Source organism: Balaenoptera acutorostrata, chromosome 15, assembly GCF_949987535.1.
Source record: "Balaenoptera acutorostrata chromosome 15, mBalAcu1.1, whole genome shotgun sequence".
In the NCBI taxonomy this organism is placed as follows: domain Eukaryota; kingdom Metazoa; phylum Chordata; class Mammalia; order Artiodactyla; family Balaenopteridae; genus Balaenoptera; species Balaenoptera acutorostrata.
Window position 1 is genome coordinate 59,900,905 of NC_080078.1, and position 27,547 is coordinate 59,928,451.

Genomic DNA, 27,547 nt, shown 5'->3' on the forward strand with positions numbered 1-27,547 from the left:
AGTGGTTAGGACTCTACACTTCCACTACAGGCAGCACGGGTTCAATCCCTGGGGTTGGGGAATTAAGATCCTGCATGCTGCATGGCACGGCCAAAAAAAAAAAAAAGTGTGGTTAATTCAGTAATCTGGTTAAGCATACTCTGTAATCTCGTGATTATTTGAGCATAGTCTAAATTAGTAATCTTTATGTATTTTCCACCAAAACAGCCTACTGTGGCAGGACCATTTATTGAATACTCCATCCTTTTCTCCCTGATTTTTTTTTAAAATAAATTTATTTATTTATTTATTTTTGGCTGCGTTGGGTCCTCGTTGCTGCACGCAGGCTTTCTCTAGTTGCAGTGAGCGGGGTCTACTCTTCATTGCAGCGCACGGGCCTCTCATTGCAGTGGCTTCTCTTGTTGCGGAGCACAGGCTCTAGGCACGTGGGCTTCAGTAGTTGTGGCGCGAAGGCTCAGTAGTTGTGGCTCGCAGGCTCTAGAGCGCAGGCTCAGTAGTTGTGGCGCACGGGCTTACTTGCTCCACCACATGTGGGATCCTCCCAGACCAGGGCTCGAACCATGTCCCCTGCATTGGCAGGTGGATTCTCAACCACTGTGCTACCAGGGAAGTCCTCTCCCTGATTTTTATGTGTTATTTTTATCACATTCTAAATTCCCCACATATCCAGGTCTGTTTCTGAACTTACTATTCTGCTCTAAATACTTGTTTTGTCTATTCTAACACAAATGCCAAACTGTCTTAGACACCTTTAACTTCCTGGTATACGGTACCATCTGGAGGGTCAAGTGTCACATACCCTCCCCACTTCTACTGCCCTCCAATTATTGTTCTTCTTCAAAGTTTTTCAAAATTTTTCATCTACCGCATTTACTCTTCCAAATGAACTGTATATGTCATTTGTCAAGATCTCGAAAAGGCTCACCTCACTGGGTTTACAAACAATTTGCATTAAATCTGTAGAATAACTTGGGGAGCACTGACATCTATATAATATCTTTATAATATTTAGGTCTCTCACATTGAGGAACAGAGTATAAATATTGAATTTATTTGTATCTTTTAAAAAATCCTTCAGTGAAGCTTTAGTTTTTTCATATTAGTTTTGCATATTTCTTATTAAGTTAATTTGTGCTCTCTCCTATCACCGTATCATTTTTTTTAATTTAAAATTCTGCTAGTGTAGCATTTAACACAATTTATAAAGAATTAAGTTTTGTAACAATAGGTCATTCTCACTTCTTCACCCTTCTCCATTCATACCCCTCCAAAACAGGATGCGCCTCATTCACCTCTGAAATCTAAGTACCTACCTAGTATGTAGCAATCGGTCAAACAATTACTGTTTCCCAAACTGACAAATATCTTGCTAAGTTGTGTAAACCCAATACTAAATCTCTAAAAGGGAGAAGAAAACAGATGGTTTATTCATTTGGGATAGGGAGGAGATTCTAAATCCTCCACCACCCTTGTTAATCTAAAAAATAGTACACGTCAAAAAAGTTATCTTGGGACTTCCCTGGTGGCACAGTGGTTAAGAATCCGCCTGCCAATGCAGGGGCCACAGGTTTGAGCCCTGGTCCAGGAAGATCCCACATGCCGCGGAGCAACCAAGTCCATGCACCACAGCTACTTAGCCCGCACGCTAGAGCCCACACACCAAAACTACTGAAGCCCGCACACCTAGAGCCCGTGCTCCGCAACGAGAAGTCACCGCAGTGAGAAGCTCGCGCACTGCAACGAAGAGTAGCTCCCGCTCTCCACAACTAGAGAAAGCCCATGCACAACAACGAAGAGACCCAACGCAGCCAAAAATAAAATAAATTTTTTAAAAAAAAGTTATCTTCCTTCCTTTAAAAGTCTTTCATAAATGAACTCAGTACAAACCTTCTCTGAATTTAGTTATTTTTCAGCCTTTACAACCTCACCAATAATTCTATTCCTTATGTATAAATGGAATGACCAACATTTGCTGAATGCTCCTGGTAAGTTAGGTGTGTTACATAATTTAGCTCATTTACTCCTCACCACAACCCTATGAAGTGGATGTTATTATGCCCCATTTTGCAGAGAGGAAACTGAGGCACAGAGAGGTTAAGTAACTTGCCCAAGGTTACATATCTAAGATGGAATTTGAACCAAGGCTTCAGAATCCACAAAAAATATTTTAAAGAGCACATTATTTCATATTTTTATTTCATCAGTGGATAGCCTTTAGTGGGCCAGTTGAAAACCTTCATTGTGCTAAGTAAAGGTCAGCGTATCTACAATTCTTAACATTTTAAATTCATAAAGTTAAAAACAAAAAATAAAATCTTCAAATTATACTTAGGAATGTTTTAAAATATTCTTAAAAAGGACTAAACATTAATAATTCTGTATTTTAAATTCCTGTTTAAATTAGGCATAAAATCTTTAGTTAAATCACTGCAGTTTTGTTTAGCAAGCTCTTAATACTTAACCGAATCACATCTATTTAACAGCATTCCCAACAACCCCTCTGGGATGACCTGGAATCATCTGGCCCCAACCTTCCCAAAATGAATTATTAAAGAATCTCATGCCTTTAAAAGAAAGGATCAGACCAGTGGTGGCAGCTGCCAAGAATGAGTTTACTGCCTGGTTTCCATGACTACATCAATCTGAGACCCGTGTAAGAGAGAAGACGTATCCTTGGAAACCAACTCTTCGCTTCTCTCAATTAAGAAAAGGAGTGGGGAAAAAAGAAAAGGCTTCAGAATAATTTAATTTGTGTTTAATGTGTTCATTGCACATGATAATCAATGGCAAAAGTCCTGTCCCAATCAAACTTGTGAGAAAGTTATATGGTGCCTAGTGGAAAACCCCAAATTGGTTTTACAGAGACTATCTTACGACCCATAAACAATTATTTTCACTTCAGACTTTAAAAGAAAATCACAACAGAAGCTCTACCAGTAGAACTTCATAAATAACATCTAATTGGGACCAGTATTTGGTAACCCCTCAACTGTACAACTGCATGCCACCATCTGAACTGTCCACACACATCCCATATACTCTAGAGGTGTCCTTTGTTTTAGGTGCTACCAATTGTGAAATTTCAAAATGGAAGGTTTTTCCAAATTCAGGAGCAGATTGAATATACTTATGAAAATAACTGTACTTCATAAGATAAGTTACAGGTCCATTCATTTCAACTTCACTTCCTATGAAGTGCAAATGAGCTTTAATGAAATATATTAAGTACAGCCTCCCAGGTTTTCTTAAACCAGGACCCTGCTTCCCTGGAGCTATAAATATACTTCCTGTCATCAATAGCAATGGCTGGAGCAACCCCTTTGTTCAAAAGAACTAAAAATACATTTTTGTACATATCCTCTCTTCCGCTACCCACCCACCATTCCAAGAGGAACTGACAGAGGGAAATGTAGAGCTGTGTAAAGTTAAGCTGAGAGCAATGCAGAGACTGTAATTTTCCTTTAAAAAATAAAAAAAGGCTACCTTCAACTGAATACTGTCTAGGGGAGGTACTAATCAGCTATTACAGGGTCAGAGTAAATTTTAAATTTTTTGGAGAAGCTATTCCTGATTACAAGTTATATTTAGTTATATTAACTGTTATTTGGGGACCAGTGTCATTCAGTTAAACCATGTTAGAAATTTATGCATATTGGAACTATGCAAAGTGAGAATTTTCTGTATATAAAAGTGACTCATGGAACTAGATGGGGGTGCTCAGCCAGCACTTTCAGTGGGGCTGGGGTCAATGAGATAGCCCACAATGGGGCTGGAGTAAAAAAGATGGAAAGCTAGATTCTAAATGTCAGAGAAAGGAGGTACAAATTCAGAAAGGGGAAACACTAGAAAAAATCCTGTGGTACTGAAACAGAACTAAACATATCAGTGTGAAATCATGGCCTTCAATATTTATAGGCATATATTGATGTTTCTGTATGTTTTGTGTATACATGTGTATGTATATGTATAAATTATTACAAACCCTCCAACCACAAACCTCAGCATCTGTGTTTCACTTCCTGCCCAATAGGGAAAATTTCCACCTAACAACTTCCCACCACCACGATGATAAAGGCCATCATCCATATTTTCCCCTCATTCCTTCTGCCTCCTGATTGACCCTAGTGCTTCTCCCATGTGGCCCTGCATAGCATGGTGCCTCCTGCGTCTGAGGAACTATGAGTAATAAACTTCCTTCAATGGCATTGACCTCTTCATGCCATCACTCAGTCGTACTTATAAATTAAATCCCAGATACATTTTAAAACAATATCCTACCTCTGGCCTCTAATAGAGCCTAAGAGCAATGATACCCCAGAAGAAAAGAACATATCTGGTATTCAGATCTTGTTTTCTAAATATAGCCCCTAATAAAAGGTCTGAACCAGAGTTCCTTGATGAAATGGTTGATTCCACAACTGGTGCAGTGAAAGTACAAGATGAGCATGGAAAATCTCACTGTGCAAAAAAGTTAAGAAAAGTAAGTGATCAAAGAATGATGGGGACATGAAAAAAGGGCACAGGAGCCAGCCTGAAAGGGTTCCTATGGCCAAATCTGGGACAATTCGAGCATCAAAATAAATGATAAATGAATAACACAGGAATCCAGGAGTTCATGCTAATATGTTTAAATGACTTTAAAAAAGAAAAAAGGGACCACTTGATGGTCCAGTGGTTAAGACTGCACTTTGGGACTTCCCAGGTGGTGCAGTGGTTAAGAATCTGCCTGCCAGTGCAGAGGACACGGGTTCAATCCCTGGTCCGGGAAGATCCTACGTGCCACAGAGCAACTAAGCCCGTGTGCCACAACTACTGAGGCTGAGCTCTAGAGCCTGCGAGCCGCAACTACTGAACCTGCATGGCACAACTACTGAAGCCCGTGCGCCTAGAGCCCGTGCTCCGCAACGAGAAGCCACCACACCTCAATGAAGAGTAGCCTCAGCTCGCTGCAACTAGAGAAAGCCCGTGCGCAGCAGTGAAGACCCAACGCAGTCAAAAATAAATAAACAAGTTTATTACAAAAACAAAAAACAAAAAACAGACTCCGCACTTCCACTGCAGCGGGCACGGGTTCAATCCCTGGTCAGGGAACTAACATCCTGCATGCCACGCGGCATGGCAAATATATAAATAAATAAATACATAAATAAATACAAAGAAAAAAAGGGGGAGAGAAAACTTTTTCTTACAGTGAAATGTCAAATGATGAACACAGAAGGAATGATGAAATTTTAAAAATTTTACCATCTGGTAACCACTATAGTAATAACTGACTCAGGCACAAATCATCAATAGATGCTAAAACTAGTAGGTAAAAAGTTGATGAGAAATGAACTATTAATATAGCCTCAAAGTATCATCTCACAAAATGTATAATGTTTACTTACTAGGAAGTGCAAAACACTTCTGAACTAACTTTAACTGAAGAGACACGAAAACTAAATGCAACGTATGGTCCTGGATGGTCTCTGAATTAGAAATATAAGAGGGAAAGGAAGAGGTTTTTCTGCTTTTGTTTTTGGAGGGGGGAGTTGGGTTTTTGTTATCTTTTGGGTTTTTTGTTTGTTTGTTTTTACTGTAAAGAACATAACTGGAAAATCAGCGAAATCTGAGTGGTGTCTGTGAATTAGCAGTATTATATCAATATTTATTTCCTGATATTAATGAGTGTGCTGTGGTTAAACAGAAGAGTATCCTTGTTTTGAGGATATACATACTGATTAAGAGGTTACAGAGCCTTCTGTCTGCAATTTACTTCTCAAATGATTCAGAAAAACTGTATAGCTACATGGATATAGTGACAAAGATAAAGCAATTATGGTAAAATGTTAACAATTTAACATTAACAATGTGTAATCTCAGTGAAGAATATACTTGGCCAAACAGCAAATAAATACTAATTTCCAAAGGACTAAAATCATATAGGCCATATTCTTTAACTACAATGCAATTAAATCTATAAGCCAATATTAAAAAACCTCACAGTTGAAAATTAAAAGACACACTTATAAATAACCCACGGATCAAAGAATAAAACCACAATGGAAATTAGAAAATAGTCTGAACTGTTACTGAAGAAATTCCAACCAAAATATTAGTAATCTGATGCCATCAATGTATAAGATAAAAAGATAATATGTTACACACCATGACCAAATTGTGTTTCATTTAAAAGCTACCTTTCTTTTTTTTTTTTAATTTTATTTATTTATTTATTTATTTTTGGCTGTGTTGGGTCTTCGCTTCTGCGCGAGGGCTTTCTCCAGTTGCGGCAAGCGGGAGCCACTCTTCATCGCGGTGCGCAGGCCTCTCACCACCGTGGCCTCTCTCGTTGCGGAGCACAGGCTCCAGACGCGCAGGCTCAGCAGTTGTGGCCCACGGGCCCAGCCGCCCCGTGGCATGTGGGATCCTCCCAGACCAGGGCCAGAACCTGCGTCCCCTGCATTGGCAGGCAGATTCTCAACCACTGTGCCACCAGGGAAGCCCTAAAAGCTACCTTTCTAATTAATGAAAGGTAGTTGCCAGGGGCTAGAGGGAGGTAGAAACAGGAATGTCCTGTTTAAGAGTTCCAGTTGGGGATGGTGAAAAAGTCCTGGAGGTGGATGGTGGTGATGATATCACAACAATCAATATGAATGTACACTGAACTGTACGTTTAAAAATAGTAAAAATGGTAAATTTTGTTATGTATATTTTACAATAAAAATTATATAAAATGAGCTCAAAAGAATAAAACAGCATTTTCTCATGGAAAGTTGATTAATGTAATTTATTATACTGACAGATTAAAGAAATAGCATATGAATATCAATAGATGCAGAAAAAGCATGGGATATAATTCAACATCCACTCATTAAAAACTCTTTGCAACAAGGAATGGAGGGGAACTTCCTTAATCTGATAAATGGTGTCTACAGCCCTAAGATAACAGGGTAGGATTCAACAGACTCCTGCCAGATCAGATAACACTGCAGAGAATATAAAACCTTACACCCTTCTTTTAAAATTCTACTATAATTATTTGAAATGTAGAAGACAGAAAAAGTAGTTATCTCTTCTGTGCTGATAAATATTGTTTTGATGTCAAGAACAATTACCTTAACAGAAAAGTGATTCTTCTAAGCTACTAACAGAAAAAATGGCTTCATATCAACAACTTTAAAATCAAAATGAGGGGGGCTTCCCTGGTGGCGCAGTGGTTGAGAGTCCGCCTGCCAATGCAGGGCACACGGGTTCGAGCCCTGGTCCCGGAGGATCCCACATGCCGCGGAGCGGCTGGGCCCGTGAGCCACAATTACTGAGCCTGCGCGTCTGGAGCCTGTGCTCCGCAACAAGAGAGGCCGCGATGGTGAGAGGCCCGCGCACTGCGATGATGAGTGGCCCCCACTTGCCACACCTGGAGAAGGCCCTCGCACGGAAGCGAAGACCCAACACAGCCATAAATAAATAAATAAATAAATAAATAAATAAATAAATAAATAAAAACTTAAAAAAAAAAAAAATCAAAATGAGGGACTTCCCTGGTGGTCCAGTGGCTAAGACTCCACGTTCCCAATGCAGGGGGCCCGGATTCGATCCCTGGTCAGGGAACTAGATCCCACATGACGCAACTAAGATCCGGCACAGCCAAATAAATAAATATATATTTTTTTAAATAATAAAAAATAAAATCAAAATCACTTTGGGCAGGAAGTTAATATCCAACAATTTTTTAAAATAGTACAATTCTGTTTTCTAGAGTAACCTTTTCCAAACGAGTTGTCCTTATTAGAGGACTCAGCAGAAAACTATGCTCTTTGAAATTAGGCAGATTAGTGATATCTTTCTATAGCTAAAATAAATAACCAGGTACTTCAACTTTGACATTTTTTTCAGACTAAACTCATTCAAGTCATGCTCTCTTCAACTGAGCAGGTTGGAGCCTGGTCTGTCCATTCATTCGTGTGTTAGAGCAGGTGAACTCTTTCTTGATAACCATCTCAGTCCTGCCTGCAGTTGCTCCATGTAAACAGAGATGGAGTCACCACCTATTCAAGGCACCACCACTGTCTTCAGCCTTCTTTATTTTCAAAGTAAGTTGGATGTGTCATTAATCAGCAACTGTACTCATGATTTCAAAGTTTTTTCCTCATTCAACAAAATTCAATTATGAGAAATGATCAGTAGAAAACTGCCTCTTATTTGGGCATCTGTGGACTCTGCTTAGAATAAGCAAAGCTGTAATCACTACTGCAGGATTTCTCAAATTTGAGAGATACAAATTACCTTTTAAAGGAAACAAAATTTTTAACACACCTTCAATGCTAATTAAAAAATTTTTATTAATGAATAAATATAAACATAACACTGTGCTATTATACAGCTATAAAACCAAAATAAACTTACATAAAAATATAAAACCAATAAGATTCAAATTAACAATATTAATAGATAACAATAGATTTAATGCTGAAATTAAATCACCACTCACAACACGGCTATTGCATCACCTACTACAACAGTTTTGTTTTTTTTTTTTAAGCTTGGCATGCCTAAACACATATGTCATATAATACTAATTCTCCCATCACTTTCCCATTCAAACAACTGCAAACAAGTTGCCCAGCGTGCCCAGCACTACTTGGCCTTCCACTGACTAGTCCCACAAACTACTTACTTACAAATAAAGACGCAGATAACCAATGATCCTAAACACACACACAAACATGGGCACTGAAATTGTGTGGCAATACTCAGTTACAAGGTGGGCAGTCATTCATATGCTTATAGTTCAGGTTACTGAAATTTTAAAATCTATTAGAGTCTATTCAGAGAAACTTCTCTTCAAAATATATCCAAGGACCCCCATTTGAGATACTGCATTACAGTATGACTGTAGAGGTTCTATTGAATACATTCACCATATCACACAATATCCCATTTAAGAGGAAAATGCCTCAAACCACAGTGCCAGGAAAGGCTGTTTCTCACTACTGATGATGGTTTATATCTTGTAAGTCAAGTGAATCTCTTGGAACCTTCAGCTAATATAACTTGAGAGCTCAATATACAGTCTTCTTTAAATAACTGCATAGGATTTAATGGACGGCACTACCATCCCCGTGCCTCTCTCTTACCATAAGACCCTTACTTTCCCTTTACTGACTTCTCTATGTGTATGTTATATATTAAAATTTATTTGTCCTTATTGGGTAGATAATCAAGCACACACTATAAAAATCAAAGATTACAAAAGAAAATACACTGAATAGAAGGTATCCTTCCCACCAGGCATCCAGTTCCCCACTCCCCAGTGATCATTATTACTGACCAGCTTCTTTGGTGTTTTTCTGGAGAACTCCTAAATGCACTCTCTCTAGAAACACACACACGATGGTATTATACGTGTATCAGTAAACTACTTCAAATTCTCCTTAGAATGAGCTAGGCCATGAGTATTTCCTTCACTGGTCCTAATATTTTAGAAATTACAGTGTTTGTTTGTTTAGTTGTTTTTGTTTTGTTTTGTTTTTATTTATTTTGGCTGCGCTGGGTCTTAGTTGCGGCATGCAGGATCTTCATTGTGGCATGCAAACTCTTAGTTGCAGCATGCATGTGGGATCTAGTTCCCTGACCAGGGGTCGAACCCAGGCCGCCTGCATTGGGAACACAGAGTCTTACCCACTGGACCACCAGGGAAGTCCCGAAATTACAGTGTATTAGAATTAAATAATTTTAGGGATAGAAGGATGTTAAACCATCAAGTCCCTTATCACTTTACAGAGGAAGAAACTGTGATCGGGAAAGACTTGCCTAAAGTCACAAGGCTAATTAGTACTACCAGAAATAGAACTCAGGTCTGCTTACTCCAAACCCTTTCTTTATCCAAGGTGTACTCAAATTTCTTTATATTTTCCACAGTCATCAGGTGATTAATTTGTCTTAACCGTATGAAATTAGAAGCAAGAAGTTCCCCTTGTAACAGATCTTTTCTCAGGGGATGAACAACAGACTATTTGCAATCAAGTCTGTTTAGTCACCATCGGTACACAGATCTGTCTGCACCAAACACAGCAACATATTGGGTTGGCCAAAAACTTCATTCGATTTTTTTCCATCAGATGGCTCTGATAGGGCTTAGTTGTCTTTAACTTCAATCGAAACAATTTTGTCAGATTGTATTGTGACAGCTGTCATATCAGCGTGCATTTTTAAAAAAAACTTATCAAAATTGGTGATTTTTCTGTAGCCATTTTAGTATTGAAGATGGAAGAAAAAAGCAACATTTTCAGCATATTACGCTTTCTTATTTCAAGAAAGGGAAAAATGCAACTGAAACACAAAAAAAGGTTTGTTCAGTGTATGGAGAAGGTGCTGTGACTGATCAAACATGTCAAAAGTGGTTTGCGAAGTTTCGTGCTAGAGATTTCTCCCTGGACGATGCTCCACGGTCAGGTAGACCAGTTGAAGTTGATAGCGATCAAATCGAGACATTAATTGAGAACAATCAATGTTATACCATGTGGGAGATGGCCGACATACTCAAAATATCCAAATCAAGTGTTGAAAACCATTTGGACCAGCTTGGTTATGTGAATCACTTTGATGCTTGGGTTCCACCCAAGTTAAGGAAAAAAACCTTCTTGACCATATTTCCACAGGTGATTCTCTACTTAAATGTAATGAAAATGTTCCGTTCTTAAAACAAATTGTGACGGGTGATGAAACGTAGATATTGTACAATAAAGTGGAACGGAAGACATCGTGGGGCAAGCGAAATGAACCACCACCAACCACACCAAAGGCCAGTCTTCATCCAAAGAAGGTGATGTTGTGTATATGGTGAGATTGGAAGGGAGTCCTCTCATATGAGCTCCTTCCGGAAAACCAAACGATTAATTCCAACAAGTACTGTTCCCAATTAGACCAACTGAAAGCAGCACTCGATGAAAACTGTCGGGAATTAGTCAACAGAAAATGCATAATCTTCTATCAAGATAATGCAAGACCGCATGTTTCTTTGATGACCAGGGAAAAACTGTTACAGCTTGGCTGGGAAGTTCTGATTCAACCGCTTTATTCACCAGACATTGCACCTTCAGATTTCCATTTATTTTGGTCTTTATAAAATTCTCTGAATGGAAAAAATTTCAATTCCCTGGAAGACTGTAAAAGGCACCTGGAACAGTTCTTTGCTCAAAAAGATAAAATGTTTTGGGAAGATGGAATTATGACGTTGCTTGAAAAATGGCAGAAGGTAGTGGAACAAAACAGTGAATACTTTGTTCAATAAAGTTCGTGGTGAAAATGAAAAATGTGTCTTCTATTTTTACTTAAAAACCGAATGGGGCTTCCCTGGTGGCGCAGTGGTTAAGAACCTGCCTGCCAATGCAGGGGACACGGGTTCGAGCCCTGGTCTGGGAAGATCCCACATGCCACGGAGCGACTAAGCCCGTGAGCCACAACTACTGAGCCTGTGTGTCTGGAACCTGTGCTCCGAGAGGCCGCGACGGTGAGACGCCCACGCACCGCGATGAAGAGTGGCCCCCGCTCACCGCAACTGGAGAAAGCCCTCGCACAGAAATGAAGACCCAACACAGTCAAAAATTAAAAAAAAAAAAAAACAAACAAAAACAAAAAACCGAATGAACTTTCTGGCCAACCCAATAATCGATCATCCTTAACATTCTTGGTAATTTCCAAGAAACAAAGCTGAAATTTAGGGTAGCTACACAGCCCTTCGAATCATCAAAAGAAAAAGAAATGTTATATTACAGAGCCCCCAGATTTTGGTATCGATACCTGTTCATCAACAAACATGTCTGTTTACTATATGCCTAGCACTTGGCTCAATGTTCAACACCAATGTATTGAACACCTAATAGAATTAATAGACATGCTCCTCAATACATAACTGTCCTCAATAAACTAACAGGAAATTAAGACATGAAAATGAGTAATTAAAATACATTGTGATTGGAACTTCCCTGGTGGCTCAGTGGATAACACTCTGCGCTCCCAATGCAGGGCGCCCGGGTTCGATCCCTGGTTAGGGAACTAGATCCCACACGCATGCTGCAACTAAGAGTTCACATGCCACAACTAAGGAGCCCGCGTGCCAAAACTAAGGAGCCCAAGTGCTGCACTAAGACCTGGTGCAGCCAAATACATAAATATTTTTTTAAAAAACCAAAAAACATTGTGATCAATACTATATTTGTTATACCAACTCTAAAAGGAGGAAAAAACAATTCCTAGGAGAATTCAGGAGACTCCCGTAAGTGGGTGATACTTCAGCAGGGTCTAGAAGACTACGTAGTAGTACGGTTACTTAAGTTTTTGTTTATTTAATGAATTCAGTTTCAAAGAGAAAGATAAACTAAATCGTATAGGTACAGTCTTTGGCAATTACAGTGAAGGCTGCAAACTAGTAGCACACTGTGTTATAAAAATATTGAATATGAACTCCTTTAGATAGGCCATGGAAACTCCAGTATGACATATGACCCAAGAGATCTACTTCTCTCATTCATATAAGCTGCCCAGCTTCCAAAGACATATTTGAATTTGCATCCCCTGACAAACTTAATGCCAAAGATAAGGGAGATAGAAAGAAGAGAGGAGAAGAAAAAGACGTCTTAAAAACCTTATGAGTTTTCAAGCCATTACATGGGCTTACAGTTTCTTGTTTAAATGTATTTTCCAGCTTGGGAATCAGAAAACTTACAAAACTAGAAAATGAACAGGAAAAAGAAGGAAATAATAAAAAGACAGCTTTAGATGCTGAGTGAGGTTATAGGCTCACTGAAGAACTAAGGGAACTCACCTGCTGCCACCAAACTCAAAGTGCAAGTAATATGAATCCATGCCTCAGCAAAATTACATATTACTATACATCCTGGACCACCAAGATCCTTCTAAAACCATTAATCTGCACGTGTCGATGTATGGATTATTATCTAAGTGTCTGGATTATCACACAATATGATTAAGTGACTTGATAGAAATAGCACAAGGATCTATACCTAGATCAGAATTGAGACAGTCAATAAGGTAATGCTCATTGGAGGAGCTGATCCCTACCTAAGAAATTATAATGCAAGGTAAAAAAGAGGGAGATGGGCAGTCCAAAAGACAGAGGGTCTGAAAGAGCACAGCACAGTCAAGGATATGGGGGAAAGGTAAGGCTAAAAGGTTAAGAGGGGTTGGTCGCAAAAACTTGCTCTGATAAGGAGTTTGGATTTTATCCAGAGGATTTTAAACTGGGGAGTGCTATGATTATTAGATAGGGAAGTCAAAAAGATCACTCTTGGCAGCAGTGTGATACATGACCTGGAATAAAGAAATAATAATGGGTAGACAACTAGGGAATCTGCAGCAGTCATCTAAATGAGAAGAAACCAGAACTAAGGGACAGAAGAGGTGGGGGAAAGCAGGCAAATTTGAGAAATATTAAAGGTAAAACAGATGGGAATGCATCACCAACCAGAAGAACAGTGTCATCCAAATTTCTGGTTTGGGTTACAGGGTTTTGTCATTCATCAAGACAGAGAATACAAAAGTAACACATTTAAAGGGAAGATGAGGTCAGTTCTGAGCCTGTTACAGGTGCCTGGGAAACAGTCCAATGAAGACGACCAGTAGGTTGATGGCTATCAGCCAGTGCGAGGACGAATTTTCTCCTAATTAGCAAGGAGCTGGCAGCCGAAACCCTGGGCATAGGCATGTGCTTCCAGGAACAATGCGTAGGATGAAACACAAGAGGGCTAAGGATGTACTCTTTGGTAAGTCAAAGAGTAGTCACAGAAGAGAGGCCTAAGGGAACTGAGGAGTGGCCAGAAAGGTAGAGAAAAACCAAGAAAGTGTGTCACAGAACTCCGGGGAAGATGGTTCAGGAAGCAAATGTTGTACAGTTTATCCCATTTACTCGATTCTTCTCCCTCTCTCTTCCCTCTCCCATCCTTGCCACATTTCCCCCCACTGAAACCCCAGGAAGATAAAAGTTACTCTGTGATCAGTTATGCAGCTACACTGTATCCTGACCAACTACTACAGAGGAAAGACAAAAATCAAGGTCATTATAATATTTCCTAACATTTGCTGAAAGTTTACTACATGCTAAGAACTCTGCTAAGCACTTGGGGTGAACTATCTAATCCTTAAAACAAACATGCAGTAAAAGAGTACTACTGTTGAACCCATTTATTAGGTGAGGAAACAGTCTCAGAAGGGTTAAGTATTAATACTTTGCCCATGTTCACAAAGCATGGCAGGTATGGGATATGAACTCTAGTCACTTCCAACTCCCCAAATTAAAATAACTATAAAGCCTGACAAAGAAAATATGAAAGAAATACAAAATCCAATCTGGGGACTTCCCTGGCAGTCCAGCGGCTAAGACTCCATGCTTCCAATGCAGGCGGTGTGGGTGTAATCCCTGGTCGGGGAACTAAGATTGCCACATGCCATGCAACATGGCCAGGGGGCGGAGGGGGGAGGAACTAATCTGATTCAAGGACTGGCAGTGTTTGACAGACTGACAGTATAAATGTATTTTAAATATCTAAGAAAATTTAATTCACTAACAAAGGGGTATGAAGGAATTTAATCAGTTAAGCTTGAATTAACATTAATTAAAGAGCAAGTGAAAGTTATCGTTCTTATTTCTGTGCATAAATTACAATGCTTACAAGTACAATAACAAGACTAAAGAAAAACTAGGTTTTTAAATTTGCCACTTAAATAAATTGAACATTAATTTGAAACCCAAGTAATTTTTAGTCCTTTTCATGAACAAAAGCCCCACTCAGACATTACAAAACACACATAACTGAACTGCTCTGTTAACCACTACTTGCTCTACAACAGCCTTCTTCAAAGTAGAACTTCTGAAAGCTAAGTGCAAGTGAATAAGCAGGAAATGTTAGTTGAAATGTCAAACTTAAGTAACTCTCACAGTATACCGGCATGACTCTTTCTGGAAGGTTTCACAAGTACTGTTCATAATGCCTAGGAATGCCTCTGAGAAGGGGAACTTGGAAGATGAGGGAGACAGAATTACCTTTTTTACTGTATATTTTTAGTACTAATATTTGAATATTTTAACATGTACATGTACCATTCAAATGCATACATGATTTTAAATGAAGCAAATTTAAAAATATATACACTTAACAAACATATAGCCATTATTTTTTCCATTTTCTAAAAAGATGCTTTTTCAAATTTACCTTCTCCTTCCCACCACAGTCAGTCACTATTGAGAATCACTGCCTCAGAGGTTCACAACTGCTACCAACAGCACTATTGCTAACTGGGTACAAACTATAGGAAGAAAAAGGATCTTCTATCACTTCCACCAACTAGTAGCAAGATTCTGGGCCAGGCTAACTCCCCAGAATGGAGAAACAGAGAAACACCAGTTGGAAGTCACTGTATATTCAGCCCCTGTTAACAAAGTAAGCAGGTCCAGGTGGGAAGTAAGGTGCACTGGAGAGCAGTGGTCTCACAGACAGTAGCAGAAGCACTGATTCAGGAACTGGCCTCATTCCTTGAAAGGTGGGTAAAGCCTTCAAATCAATGGAGACATGGAAAGGGGCACCAGAACAGAAGCATTCCTGTGAAAGCTCTCCCCCACACTTCCCCACCTTTCCTTTTAGAGGAACACTGGAAGTCCTGGAACTATTCCATATACTGATGTACTGCTGATACACCAAATGGAAGACATTCTCTTTATTAATGGGGTACTAATGCGTTTATACTATTGCATTAAGCCACCTGTCAACCAATGTTTGAAAACTAATTGATGGTTATTTGTCAATCAATATTTGAAAACTCTTGAACAATTTATAGCAGCCGGGTTTTAACTTCTCCCCACATACAAAAGCTCAGTTCACTTTCAAAAAAGCCAAAAATGTGGAACCCTACTAATGCTTCTACTGCTTAAATCATGCTTATCCACATATCTCCATCCCCTATGCCAAACCAGTCCAGAACACCATCAACCCTGGCCAAATATGCTCTAACAATCACGAAATTAGTCTCTATGCTCTGTCCAGTTCATTCTCCACAGTAATGACAATCAAATTTTTTGACTGCACACCAGCCAATCAATCAACACGCACATCCCCAACATGTGTTCACCAATAAATATGACAAAGATACTAATATATATAAATACCACAAAAACAGTCATTTATTTCCAAATGTAATAATGATTGCAATAATGGTTTTCATATGGGAAAATATAAAAACCATTACTGCTATCACTAAGATGTTAATACTAACCTTCTTTTAAAAATATTTAGTGTGATCCATATGATCAAATATTTCTTATTATGCTTGGAAAATCTCATTTTAATACTTTGTGACAAAGCAATCTGAAAGTCTGGTTTCAAATCAATACTTGGTTTTAATGGCTATCATAGTCCAAAAGAAATATGGGTCCAAAAGGAAGAAGCACTATGGTTGTGCTTACTAAAAAGTGGTATTTCTTTTTCCAACCCCATCCAATTATACAAACATTTCCCTTCAAATTTGGCTAGCAAATGTCTATCTTCCTTTGAAAAGGAAACGACTCTTGAAATTACTCTTGAAAACTAGTCAGAAGATTTTACTTTTTAAATTTCTAACAAATGGATGTGAAACCCACTAAAACTAAGAGCAAGAGTAACTCTATAATAAACCCTTATATACCTATTATCCAGCTTCAATGATTATCAGTAATGGTAAATAACCTACAACCCTCAGACACAATGAATTATCTTAGAGCAAATTCCAGACATCCTATCATTTCATCCATAAATACTTCAGTACATATCTCCAAGAAAAAAAAGTTTTTTCTTTTAATGTAACTATAATACTATTATCATATCTTTAAAAAATTAAAACAATTGTTTAAAAATCATCTAATATATTAAGTGGTATTCAAATTACTCCCAATTGTCTCATAAATACCTTTTTACAGTTCATTTGTAAGACACAGGATCTAATCAAGGTCTACACATTACATTTAGTTAATATGTCTCAAGTCTTTTCTAACCTGTAATAGTTGCTCCACTTTTTTTCTTGCCATTTATTTGAAGTAACTGGGTTCATTTGTCCTACTGGATTTCTCACATTCTGAATTTTCTAATTACATTCTATAAGCTGATTGTTAGATCTAGATGCTTAATTAGAGTCAGGTTTGATTTGATTTGGGTAGGGAAAGACTATTTCATGAATGGTGTTATATTTTTCCTATTGTACCGCATGAGAGGAACATAAAGTTTGGTTGTACCCATTTTAGAGATGTTATGACTGATTAGAAGATTGTCATTCTGATTCTTCTATTATAAAGTTCCCTACTGGTTTTAATAGCAACTGATGATCAATGTCTAGGTCTTTTATTTCATTAGATCATCTGGAAATTTTTTTGGAAATACATTTGGAGATGTTTATCAGGTAAGAAATTTATGTTTCCAAGTTTTTCATGTGTAAAAATATGAGAGTTTTTATAGATGCAAGAAAATCACAATGAGCTCATGAGTCACTGGGGAAATGCAAATCAAACTACAATGAACTATCACTTCATACCACTAAGATAGCTACAGTCAAAAAGACAGCATAACAAATATTGGTGAGGATGTGTAGAAACTGGAACCCTTGTGCATTGCTGCTGGGAATGTAAAATGGCACAAGTGCTTTACAAAATAGTTTGCCAATTCCTCTAAAGTTAAACAGACCCATTTAACCCAGCAATTCCACTCTATATCCAAGAGAAATGAAAACGTATGCCCGCACATGTACTTGTGCATGAATGCTCACAGCGGCATTAATCGTAATAGCCAAGAAGTGGAAACAACTCAAAAATTCACTAACTGATGAATAGATAAACAATATATCTATACAATGGATTATTTATTCAGCTATAAAAAGGAATGAATGAATTCATGCTACAACATGAATGAACTCCCCAAAACATTATGCTAATTAAGTCAGTCAACAAAGGCCACATTTTATATGATTCCATTTATATAAAATGTCCAGAATAGGCAAACAGAAAGACTAGGGGCTGCCAGAGGCTGGAGGGAGGGTGGGATGGGGAGTGAAGGTAATGGGTGCAGGGTTTCTCCTTGGTGTGATGAAAATGTTCTGAAATTAGATAATGGTGATGGTTGCACAACTCCACAAATACACTAAAAATCACTGACTGTACACTTTAAAAGGCTGAATTTTATAGTATGTAAATTATATCATGATAAAGCTTTTTTTTTAAATTACAAGGAAGATGCTATCCCATAGCATACTTGTAAGAAAAAAGACGTTACTTTCTCATTCACTGTTAAAATAACGTCTTTACTTGAAGAGACAGATTAAGGATATTAACTTCTCAAATAATGTTAGCTAGATAGCCATTTATCACAGGAAAAGTAGGCTTTTTTTTTTTTTTTGGTAAAAGTAAAATGTATAACATCAACAACTCCACCACAAGATAGCCAACAAGATAACCTGCCTCAATAGTTCATGAAGAGACAATGAACGCATTTCATTTTTCATTCAAGTGGCTGTTCTGTTTACATTTAGACAATTATTTCATACAGCAATGTTATGAAGGCAGTCATTTACTATTAAGAATGTCTTCTCCAGTATAACTTTCTCCAGTAGCTCACAAAAGAAGTGATTTTTCTTGGATTTCTTTTAATAAAGAGAATCTAGCAAATACTAAGGCATGCTAGAAGCTTCTATACTTTTAAAACTATGTAGCAAACCTCCAACACTAAAAATTTTATTCTAATATTGCTTGTTCAAATCTTCAGCAACATTTACTACATCTTACAAGAGTATATGCAAACAAAATTTAGTCTTAGCTTCTTGATGTATTATTTTCCATACACTATATCAGCCTTTTTGCGGGTGCAGGCAGTGCGGACAGGAGAACCTGCCAATGGTATGTGCCTTTTGCTCATTTATAAGAACAGAAAACCTTGAAATAGATACTTTAATCATTAGGTTAGTAAAATTATGTACAGCATCTGATTGAATAGCCTATGCCTTTTTTTCTTTTTTTTTCTTTTCTTTTTGGCTGCACCGCATGGCTTGGGGGGATCTTAGTTCCCCCACTAGGGATTGAACCTGGGCCACGGCAGTGAAAGCGCTGAGTCCTAACCACTGCACCGCCAGGGAACTCCCCAGGCTATGACTTTAAACATCATTGGGGGGAAAAAACATGCAGAGCTTCTCTTTATGCTCCAGATGCTTAGTTTTCAAATGTCTTGTCACTAGTGATAGCCTCATATTTTACTATTTAATATCTCAGGTTCCACATAATCTTAAAACAAGATTCCTATAATGACAGAGGATTTAAGTCTATGTTTCAAATAGAGTTCTTGATACTTTCCAATGTAATACGAGTTGACTTATTTAATCTGACCCAATAGCTCACTGAGCGGGGACTTCCCTGGTGGTCCAGTGGTTAAGACTCCGAGCTCCCAATGCAGGGAGCCCAGGTCCTATCCCTGGTCACAGAACTAGATCCCACGTGCATGGTGCAACTAAGATCAGGCGCAGCCAAATAAATAAATAAATACTAAAAAAAAAACCAAAACTGCTCACCAGGACTTCACAATAGGAGCTAGACAAGGGTCAGCTCTGCCATTTTGTTTGTCTGTTTCCTTGTGCTTGCGTTATTAATATTTTCTTCAATCACTGGTTTCTTTGCAGGGATCTTTTTAAGCCGCTTGTTCATTTTGTGAAGGTTAGTTTAATGAAAACTGAATAATATAAACTGTTATCAATATGTTGCAATACACTGAAAGCAAATGTATGTATACAGGGACTTCACTGGTGGTCCAGTGGCTAAGGCTCCGTGCTCCCAATGCAGGGGGCCTGGGTTTGATCCCTGGTAGATCCCACATGCTGCAACTAAGAGTTCACATGCCGCAACTAAAGATCCCGCATGCCGCAACAAAGATCTCTCGTGCCACAACTAAGACCCAGCTCAGCCAAATAAACAAATAAATAAAAAATTTTTTAAAAATGTATATATACAGCTGTGCTTGCTTACTGCAGAACTCCCCTCTCTTACTTCTGGACACCCAAACACTGTTTGACCTACAGACCCAAGAAGATGCCAGTGACAGTCCCTAAATGTAATGTTTTATCATTTTTTAGATAAAAATAATAAAAAGTTCAGCATCCCAGCATCTTATCCACCTCATTTGGAAAACTACTGCTCTGGATTGCAGCCACAGTGAACTTTTCACAACTGCAAATCAGATCAGTTCACTCCTCTTTGAAATCCTTCAATGGCTTAGCTCTGCCTTCACAATAAAGTCCAAAATCCTTGCATGGTGTATAAGGCCCTCAACTCTGGCCCCTGCTTCTCTCTAGTCCAGTGGTTCTCAACCCTGGCTGCATATTAGAATCACCTAGGGAATTAAAAAATATATATATACATATATATATACCTAAGGTACCCAACCCCTTCCTAGCTCAGGGTCTCTGTGTTGTTTAAACTGCAAGCATTGTTGAAATTCTCTGGCGTTCCCAAGACATCTTATTCTTCCCCTTTGATCACATCTATAATTACCATAAGGTGATTAATGTCTGCCTTCTGCATTAGCCCATAAGGACTGACATCACATCCATGTTACTCTGGAGTATCCCTAACTACCAGCACAATGTCTGGTATTTTCTACTGAACAGCACCCAGTTTTCTATTTCATACCAGTATGATCTTATTCTAAATTTCCACAATATTTCTGTCCTATCAACCATGTCTTTCTTCAAAAAAAAGTTGACTTTAGCTACACAACACTTGGATATGATATATAACACAGCACCGTACTTCATTCAAAATCTAAATGAGCTGCTAAAACTCATTTAGTAGCTCATTTAGATTTTTTTCTAAAGTTTTTCTAAAGAAGCGTAAATTAAACCTAACTCAAAGTACTACTACATTTCTTTTAAATTAACAAAATCAAATATTAGGTTTTTTAAAATTTATTTTATTTTCGGCTGCGCTGGGTCTTCGTTGCTGCGTGTGGGCTTTCTCTAGTTGCAGCAAGCAGAGGCTACTCTTCATTGCGGTGCACAGGCTTCTCACTGTGGTGGCTTCTCTTGTTGCAGAGCACGGGCTCTAGGCGTGCGGGCTTCAGTAGTTGTGGCACACGGCTCTCAGTAGTTACGGCGCACGGGCTTAGTTGCTCCACAGCATGTGGGATCTTCCCGGACCAGGGCTCGAACCCATGTCCCCTGCATTGGCAGGCAGATTCTTAACCACTGCACCACCAGGGAAGCCCAAATATTAAGTTTTGTTTGTAATAGCATTGGCTGTATTGTCAGGAAATAGGGCCACAAAAATTGCTGATGATGTTGTAAACTAGTTCAACCTTTCTAGATAGCAATTCGGCACTGAAACCATATTCTGATGCAGTGAACCCATTTTAGGGGCAAGAGTGCAAGAAAATAATCCAAAAGAAGTATTTGAACAAGGGTGCTCAGAAGTACCGTTTATAATAGTAAAAAGGAGAGAGAAAAAGAAAATAAAAAACGATCGCACAAACTACGGCTATCAATGCATAGAATACTATTCTGTGATTTAAAATGATAAACAAAATGAGTAAATATAAAATATTTGATGTTATTCAAGAATACAAAAATCATATGCTGTATGTACTTTACTTGCCATGTACATATAAAAGGTTATAACTATTAAAAAAAAATCTATGCCTATACACTGACACAAATGGATGTGAATTTAAAGTAAATACAATTTCACATTTAATGGATTCTCTTTTCTACAGAGAATATACTAAAACAAATTTTAACATTGGGTTATTTGAGGGTTTGTTGCTCAATTGTATTGTTAGTGTTATATTATTGCTATTTTTGTTGTACTCAGACTCACTAAAAAAATTTCTTCAAATTTGTCATTTGGGAACATTTATTAGTTATTACATTAGAAGTAAAAAGACAAGATTGTATATTTGGCCAGATTCCTGCTTATAACTTAAGCTTCACCTGCACCTCATTTTTCCCACATGAAAGTGGAGAAAAACAATGCAACAATGTTTACAAACTGACTCTGAGAACCTCCAGTGAAAGATGCTGGGCAAATACAAATATCAGAGCCGCTTAAAAAAACAACCACCACCCACTGTCTTGCACAAGTCACTTTATCCTTCTGAGACTCAATGTCTCCTTCTGCAGATAGAAAGAAATAGGCTAGAATCCCATGAGGGGAGGAGGTTAGGTGAGGGGAAAGCATCTGAAAAAGCAGTCTATCTGAAAAAGCATCCCAGGCTACCCTGATACATACTCTGAGTCCACTCACATTTTTGGAAAGAGGATAAGTTAGTACAACCCCCTCCAAGGGGTGGTAATTTGGCTACATGTCTACAAATTTAAAATGCACACGTATCCTTTGACCCAGTAATTCCACTTCTAAAAATATACAATTCAGATAATTTTACACATGAGCTCATAACAAAGTATGTAGAAGGATATTCATTATAATGCCGTAATAGAAAAACCTGGAAACAACTTAAATGTTGTTTAATCCAAAAACTAGTTACAAATAATGGTGCAGCCAAACAATGAAATAAGTAAAAGAATATCAATAAAATAAAAAGAATAAATAGCTCTATATGTACTAATATGTAATGATTTCCTAAGTTAAGTAATGATTTTCCTATGTTAAGTAAAAAAGAGCAAGATATGGGAATTCCCTGGCAGTCCAGTGGTAAGGACTCTGTGCTTTCACTGCAGAGGGCCCAGGTTTGATCCCTGGTCAGGGAACTAAGATCCCACAAGCCAAGCCGAACAGCAGTGAAAAAAAAAAGAGCAAGATGTGACTGGTATGTACCATGGGGTAGGAGTATGGATAGGCAGATAAATGTTTATACAGCAAGAGTGTCTATGTAAAGCCACAGAAACTGGAAACTTCAACCATCTCAGGGGAGGTCAGGGTAGAAGGGAGGCATTTCTCTATACATACGTTTTCATACTGCTGGAATTTTTTCTCATAAGTATGACCTGTTCCCAAAACTCAGCAGTATTCTCTTTAGGCCTCACTCTGGGTCTAAGAGGCTGTGATTCTGCCTCTGTGAAGCCTCACCATTGCCTCCTAAATTGGAGGGGTATTAACATCTGGCCCCACACTGCCCCTGAATGACCTTTTGAAAGCCTGGTCTGCCCAAGTCCCTGACCTCCTTTATCTTTTGTTTTTTAAATTTATTTTATTTTGTTTATTTTTATTTTTGGCTGCCTTGGGTCTTTGTTGCTGTGTGCGGGATTTCTCTAGTCGTGGCGAGCGGAGGCTACTCTTCGTTGCGGTGCGCGGGCTTCTCATTGCAGTGGCTTCTCTTGTTGTGGAGCACGGGCTCTAGGTGCACCGGCTTCAGTAGTTGTGGCACGCAGGCTCAGTAGTTGTGGCTCGCGGGCTCTAGAGCACAGGCTCAGTAGTTGTGGTACACGGGCTTAGTTGCACTACGGCATGTGGGATCTTCCCGGACCGGGGCTCGAGCCCATGTGCCCTGCATTGGCAGGCAGATTCTTAACCTCTGCACCACCAGGGAAGTCCCCCTGACCTCCTTTAAAATCCCCCTTTAAAGTCTCCACTGCCCAAACTCTAACACAGCACTTACAGCCCTTCAAGCCAACCTAATCTCATCTCCCGCCCTTCTTCCCTCTACTCAATCCAACTACGTTTAACCTCTCCCTGCTCCCCAAGGACAATGGGTTCCTTCCACCTCCAAGCCTGCCTGTGCTGCTCCTTCTTTCCTGTATCCTGTCCACCATACATAAACTCCTATCTATCCTTCATGACCCAAAGGCTCCCTTCCAGTCAAGTTTTCTCAGACCACCCACGGAGGGAATGCTGTCTATACAGCCAGGCAGATACTCTGTAACTAAACTGCCAAGATTCAAATCCTGACTATTCCCTCATCTGCACACTGTATGGGCTCAGTTTCCACCCTTGTCTAGTAAGAATTAGCCACCACATGATGGTAGAAAGGATTATATAAGATAATTCATGGAAAGCATTTATTACCTAGCCTAACACAAGGCAAATAAAAGGTATTATTACACTCTCATAGTACCTGTGATATAAGTATTTGTATCCACTTGTCCTGCATTAAGCTGTGAGCCCCTCAAAGGTAAAGATGTGACTTCCCCACTTTTATCCTGTATGCCAAGCACTTCGCCTGGCAAACAGAATACATGTGAATGTAGTTCAGTCAGAGGACTGGCTTTTCTGGTTTCCGAATTTCACCTAGGTGGTAAATTAGTGTCTAAAAGGTACCCAGTGAACAGCCTCCTAGATTGTACCCTGCCTTACAGTACGCACATAGCCAGGCCACTTCAGGCAGGCAGAGGTGAAAAAGAGATGGTGGGGCTTTTAGCCTTTCAGAGACAGTTGAGCAGATTGAAGGCCAGTGGGATATGAGACCTGCCAGTTTCTGCCTGTTGATTACTTATGGGGGCTGGATAGGATGGACATGAAGAGATGAGGAATCAAGATACTAAAAGTCGTAAGTGTGCACGCCAAGCAGGAAACACTCAGGAAAGATCCTCTCAGGGGACTTCCCTGGTGGCGCAGTGGTTAAGAATCTGCCTGCCAATACAGGAGACACAGTTTTGATCCCTGGTCCGGGAAGATCCCACATGCCACGGAGCAACTAAGCCCGTGCGCCACAACTACTGAGCTTGCGCTCTAGAGCCTGCGAGCCACAACTGCTGAGCCCATACGCTGCAACTACTGAAGCCCATGCACTCTAGGGCCCATGCTCCGCAACAAGAAGGCACGGCAATGAGAAGCCCGTGCACCGCAACAAAGAGTAGCCCCACTTGCTGCAACTAGAGAAAGCCCATGCACAGCAACGAAGACCCAACGCAGCCAAAAAAAGAAAAAAGACTCCATTGAATTAAAAAAAAAAAAAAGATTTTCTCAGGAAGTGGGTACCTGGAAGTAAACATAAGTGGAAGAGATGGGACAATAAGACAATCGGGAAGAAGAAACCTCTCAATATGGAAGATGAACAGTTGAACAAGACACAGCTCCTGCCCTCATCAAGCTTCTCAAATGAGAAGGGCTTTAAAGGAAGAGGTGGAGGTTGGCAGATAAAGGTGGGGAGGAAAGAGGATCACACAAGCAAAAAATAGGCAGTCAAGCAATTCTGATTGACCAGAGAGGGGAATAAAAGGAAGGAGAATTGAAGGATTCAGCTAAAAGTAAAAGAGTAAGTTGAAGCAAGACTGTCAAGTGCCCTGTAGGACCTGTTAAGGCATTTTGGGCTTCATTCACCCTATGGGTAAAGGAAAGCGAGGGAGTTTTAAGTAAACAAGTGACAGCACCAGATCTGTGTTTTGTAAAGGAGTGGTCGGGCAGGAAGATGTTCGCCCATCTTCCACCGCCAGTCCTCTCCTTGCCCACCATCTTCTGGTTCTAGAGCTGCCTTAACAGCAAGCAGGTGGCAAGAGAAGAGATCTTCCGGGAGATGTGACTGGTTCTAGAGCAGGGATCCCTACCCTGGGCAAAGGCTTCTGAAGGCATTCACCCTCTTAGAGAGGTTTTAAACATTCCTATTTTCCTGTCTTACAAACATCATTCACTGACCTCAAAAAAAAAAAAACAAACAAACCCTCAACATTGGGCTCAGCTCTGCCATTATTATTTTTATCTTCAGGAAATACAATTAGGAACTAATTTTTCAAAAAACGGTATTCTTTGTGTTATTCACCAAAAGTAAAAAAAAAAAAAAGGAAGGGGACCTGCATTCCCAATTGGCTCATTTTAAATTCTGGGCAGCACTGAGCCCCTGCTTCCCTTCCTAAGAGGCCTCAACTGTAGGGAGTGGACGGTAAAGAGAGGGGCCCGGGGAAGAAAAGTTGGTCACTGCAAGAGCAAATTTTCTCGTGCCAGGAGTTCTCCTCTTTCTTCCCATTAAATGGACCTGAGCAAATTCTGTTCTCACTATCCAAATTTCTTCTTTCAGAATGAACTATGGCAGCGCCCCGGCCCGACCCCAGGAGGACACACGCAAAGTTCCTGGGCAGTAGAGAGGGGTCGGTGCCCGGGCCGGCGCGTTTCCGGGGACACCCCCCACCCCACCCCACCCCACCCACACACGGACAGCGTTTCCGGGGACACCCCCCACCACAAACAGACACAGACACACACACACACGGAAAGCGCAAGGATGTAGGATCCCTGGAGAAGCCGGATGGATCCGGCCCGGAAAAGATGGATTTGGGATCGGGCCGGGGACCCCTCCCACCCGCTCCCGGGAGCCGCCCCCCCCCCCAACCTCCGGAGCCCGCCTGGGCGGCGGCAGCCGCAAACACTCACCGAGTCCGGCGCTGGGCGGGACCGCTGGGGACGAGGACGGCGGCTCCGCCTCTGTGCCGCGGCGGCGTCTCGGCCCGCCACACGCCCTCAGGGCCGCCGCCCGGCCCACGGCTCGGAGCCCCGCGGCGGCGGCGGCGGCCTCGCCTCCATGGCGAGGGGAAGCGGCTGAGGGGCAGCGGCTGAGAGGCTACCGGGGGGGCCGCAGTGATGGCGGCGGCAGCCTCGGGTCCGAGGTGGAACGCGCGCGCGCGCGTCTCTGTCAGCACCGCACTCGCCGCAGCCTCACTCCCGACCCGGCCTTGGCTGTAAAGAGCCTCCTCATTGGTGGTTCAGAGACGGGCGCTGGTTGGCCCAGACAGAACGGGCGTCTCCTGGCTCTCCTGGGCCCCGCCCTTGCGCGCCTCCGAGCGCTAGCTCGCCTGCCAGCCTGGGGCGCAAGGCCGGGTCTCACTGTCACCGTCTCACTGATGGCCCGGGAGATGTGCGCCCCACGGCAGCGCACATGACCCTGGGAGCACCGGCCGACCGTGCACCAACACCTTCCGCCTCTCTACTGTCCCACCTCCCTGAATGTGGGCCTTCTTCCCAGTTTACAGATGCGGAAACTGAGGCCAAACACAAGTTACACCAATGTCTAGCGATCAGGGCGGCCTGGAACTCAAAAGTCGTCTTTCCACTCCTGTCTCCAAACGGGTTCCCAACAACCCCCCCCCCCCTTTTTCTAATTGCTGCAAAGTATTTAAAGGGCGGAGGCTCTCAATGGGTAGGGAGAGGAACCTGCAAAACCCCTAGAAGAGGCCTAGCACCGTGGCTGTGGTCTTTCATCAAGTCAGCCTAGCCATCCCCACCCGAGCCCCAGGGAATTCTCCCCAGCTTTCCAGAGGCGCATATCCGGGCCTGCCTTGCACCGAGCCGGGTAGAAACACGACACACGGTGCTCTGCGGTGGGGGTGTTTGCGATAGGCCTGGCGGGGGAACGGGAGGTTCAAAGCGCCGAGAGGACCGGGAGATGCGTCTCCCCCTGAGGCCAGGGACCAGGGGCCGGGTGGGAGGTGCGGATCTCCTCCCCAGCGCACCCCGCCGCACGTGGGCACTTCAAAGCCATCGGTTAGTATGCCCGGCAACAGCGGGTTCCCAGGCTGCAGGACTTAAGGAATCGCTGAAGGCCGATTACACAGTCATGGTGGGTGCCGGGTGAGACACTCCTCAGGTTGTAGTCCCCACGCAGGGTCCCTC

General features: G+C 40.8%; 1 protein-coding gene across 3 annotated transcripts in view; it reads right to left on the minus strand.

The window, feature by feature from the left end:
• PTPRA (protein tyrosine phosphatase receptor type A) overlaps positions 1-26,604 on the minus strand; it is a 187,936-nt gene extending 161,332 nt beyond the window's left edge. For all 3 annotated transcript variants that reach the window (XM_057529228.1, XM_057529224.1, XM_057529225.1), the window contains exon 1: positions 26,312-26,604. The gene's annotated coding sequence lies outside the window, so the exon portion shown is untranslated. The remainder of the gene's footprint in view (positions 1-26,311) is intronic.
• Between the last annotated feature and the right edge of the window lie 943 nt (positions 26,605-27,547).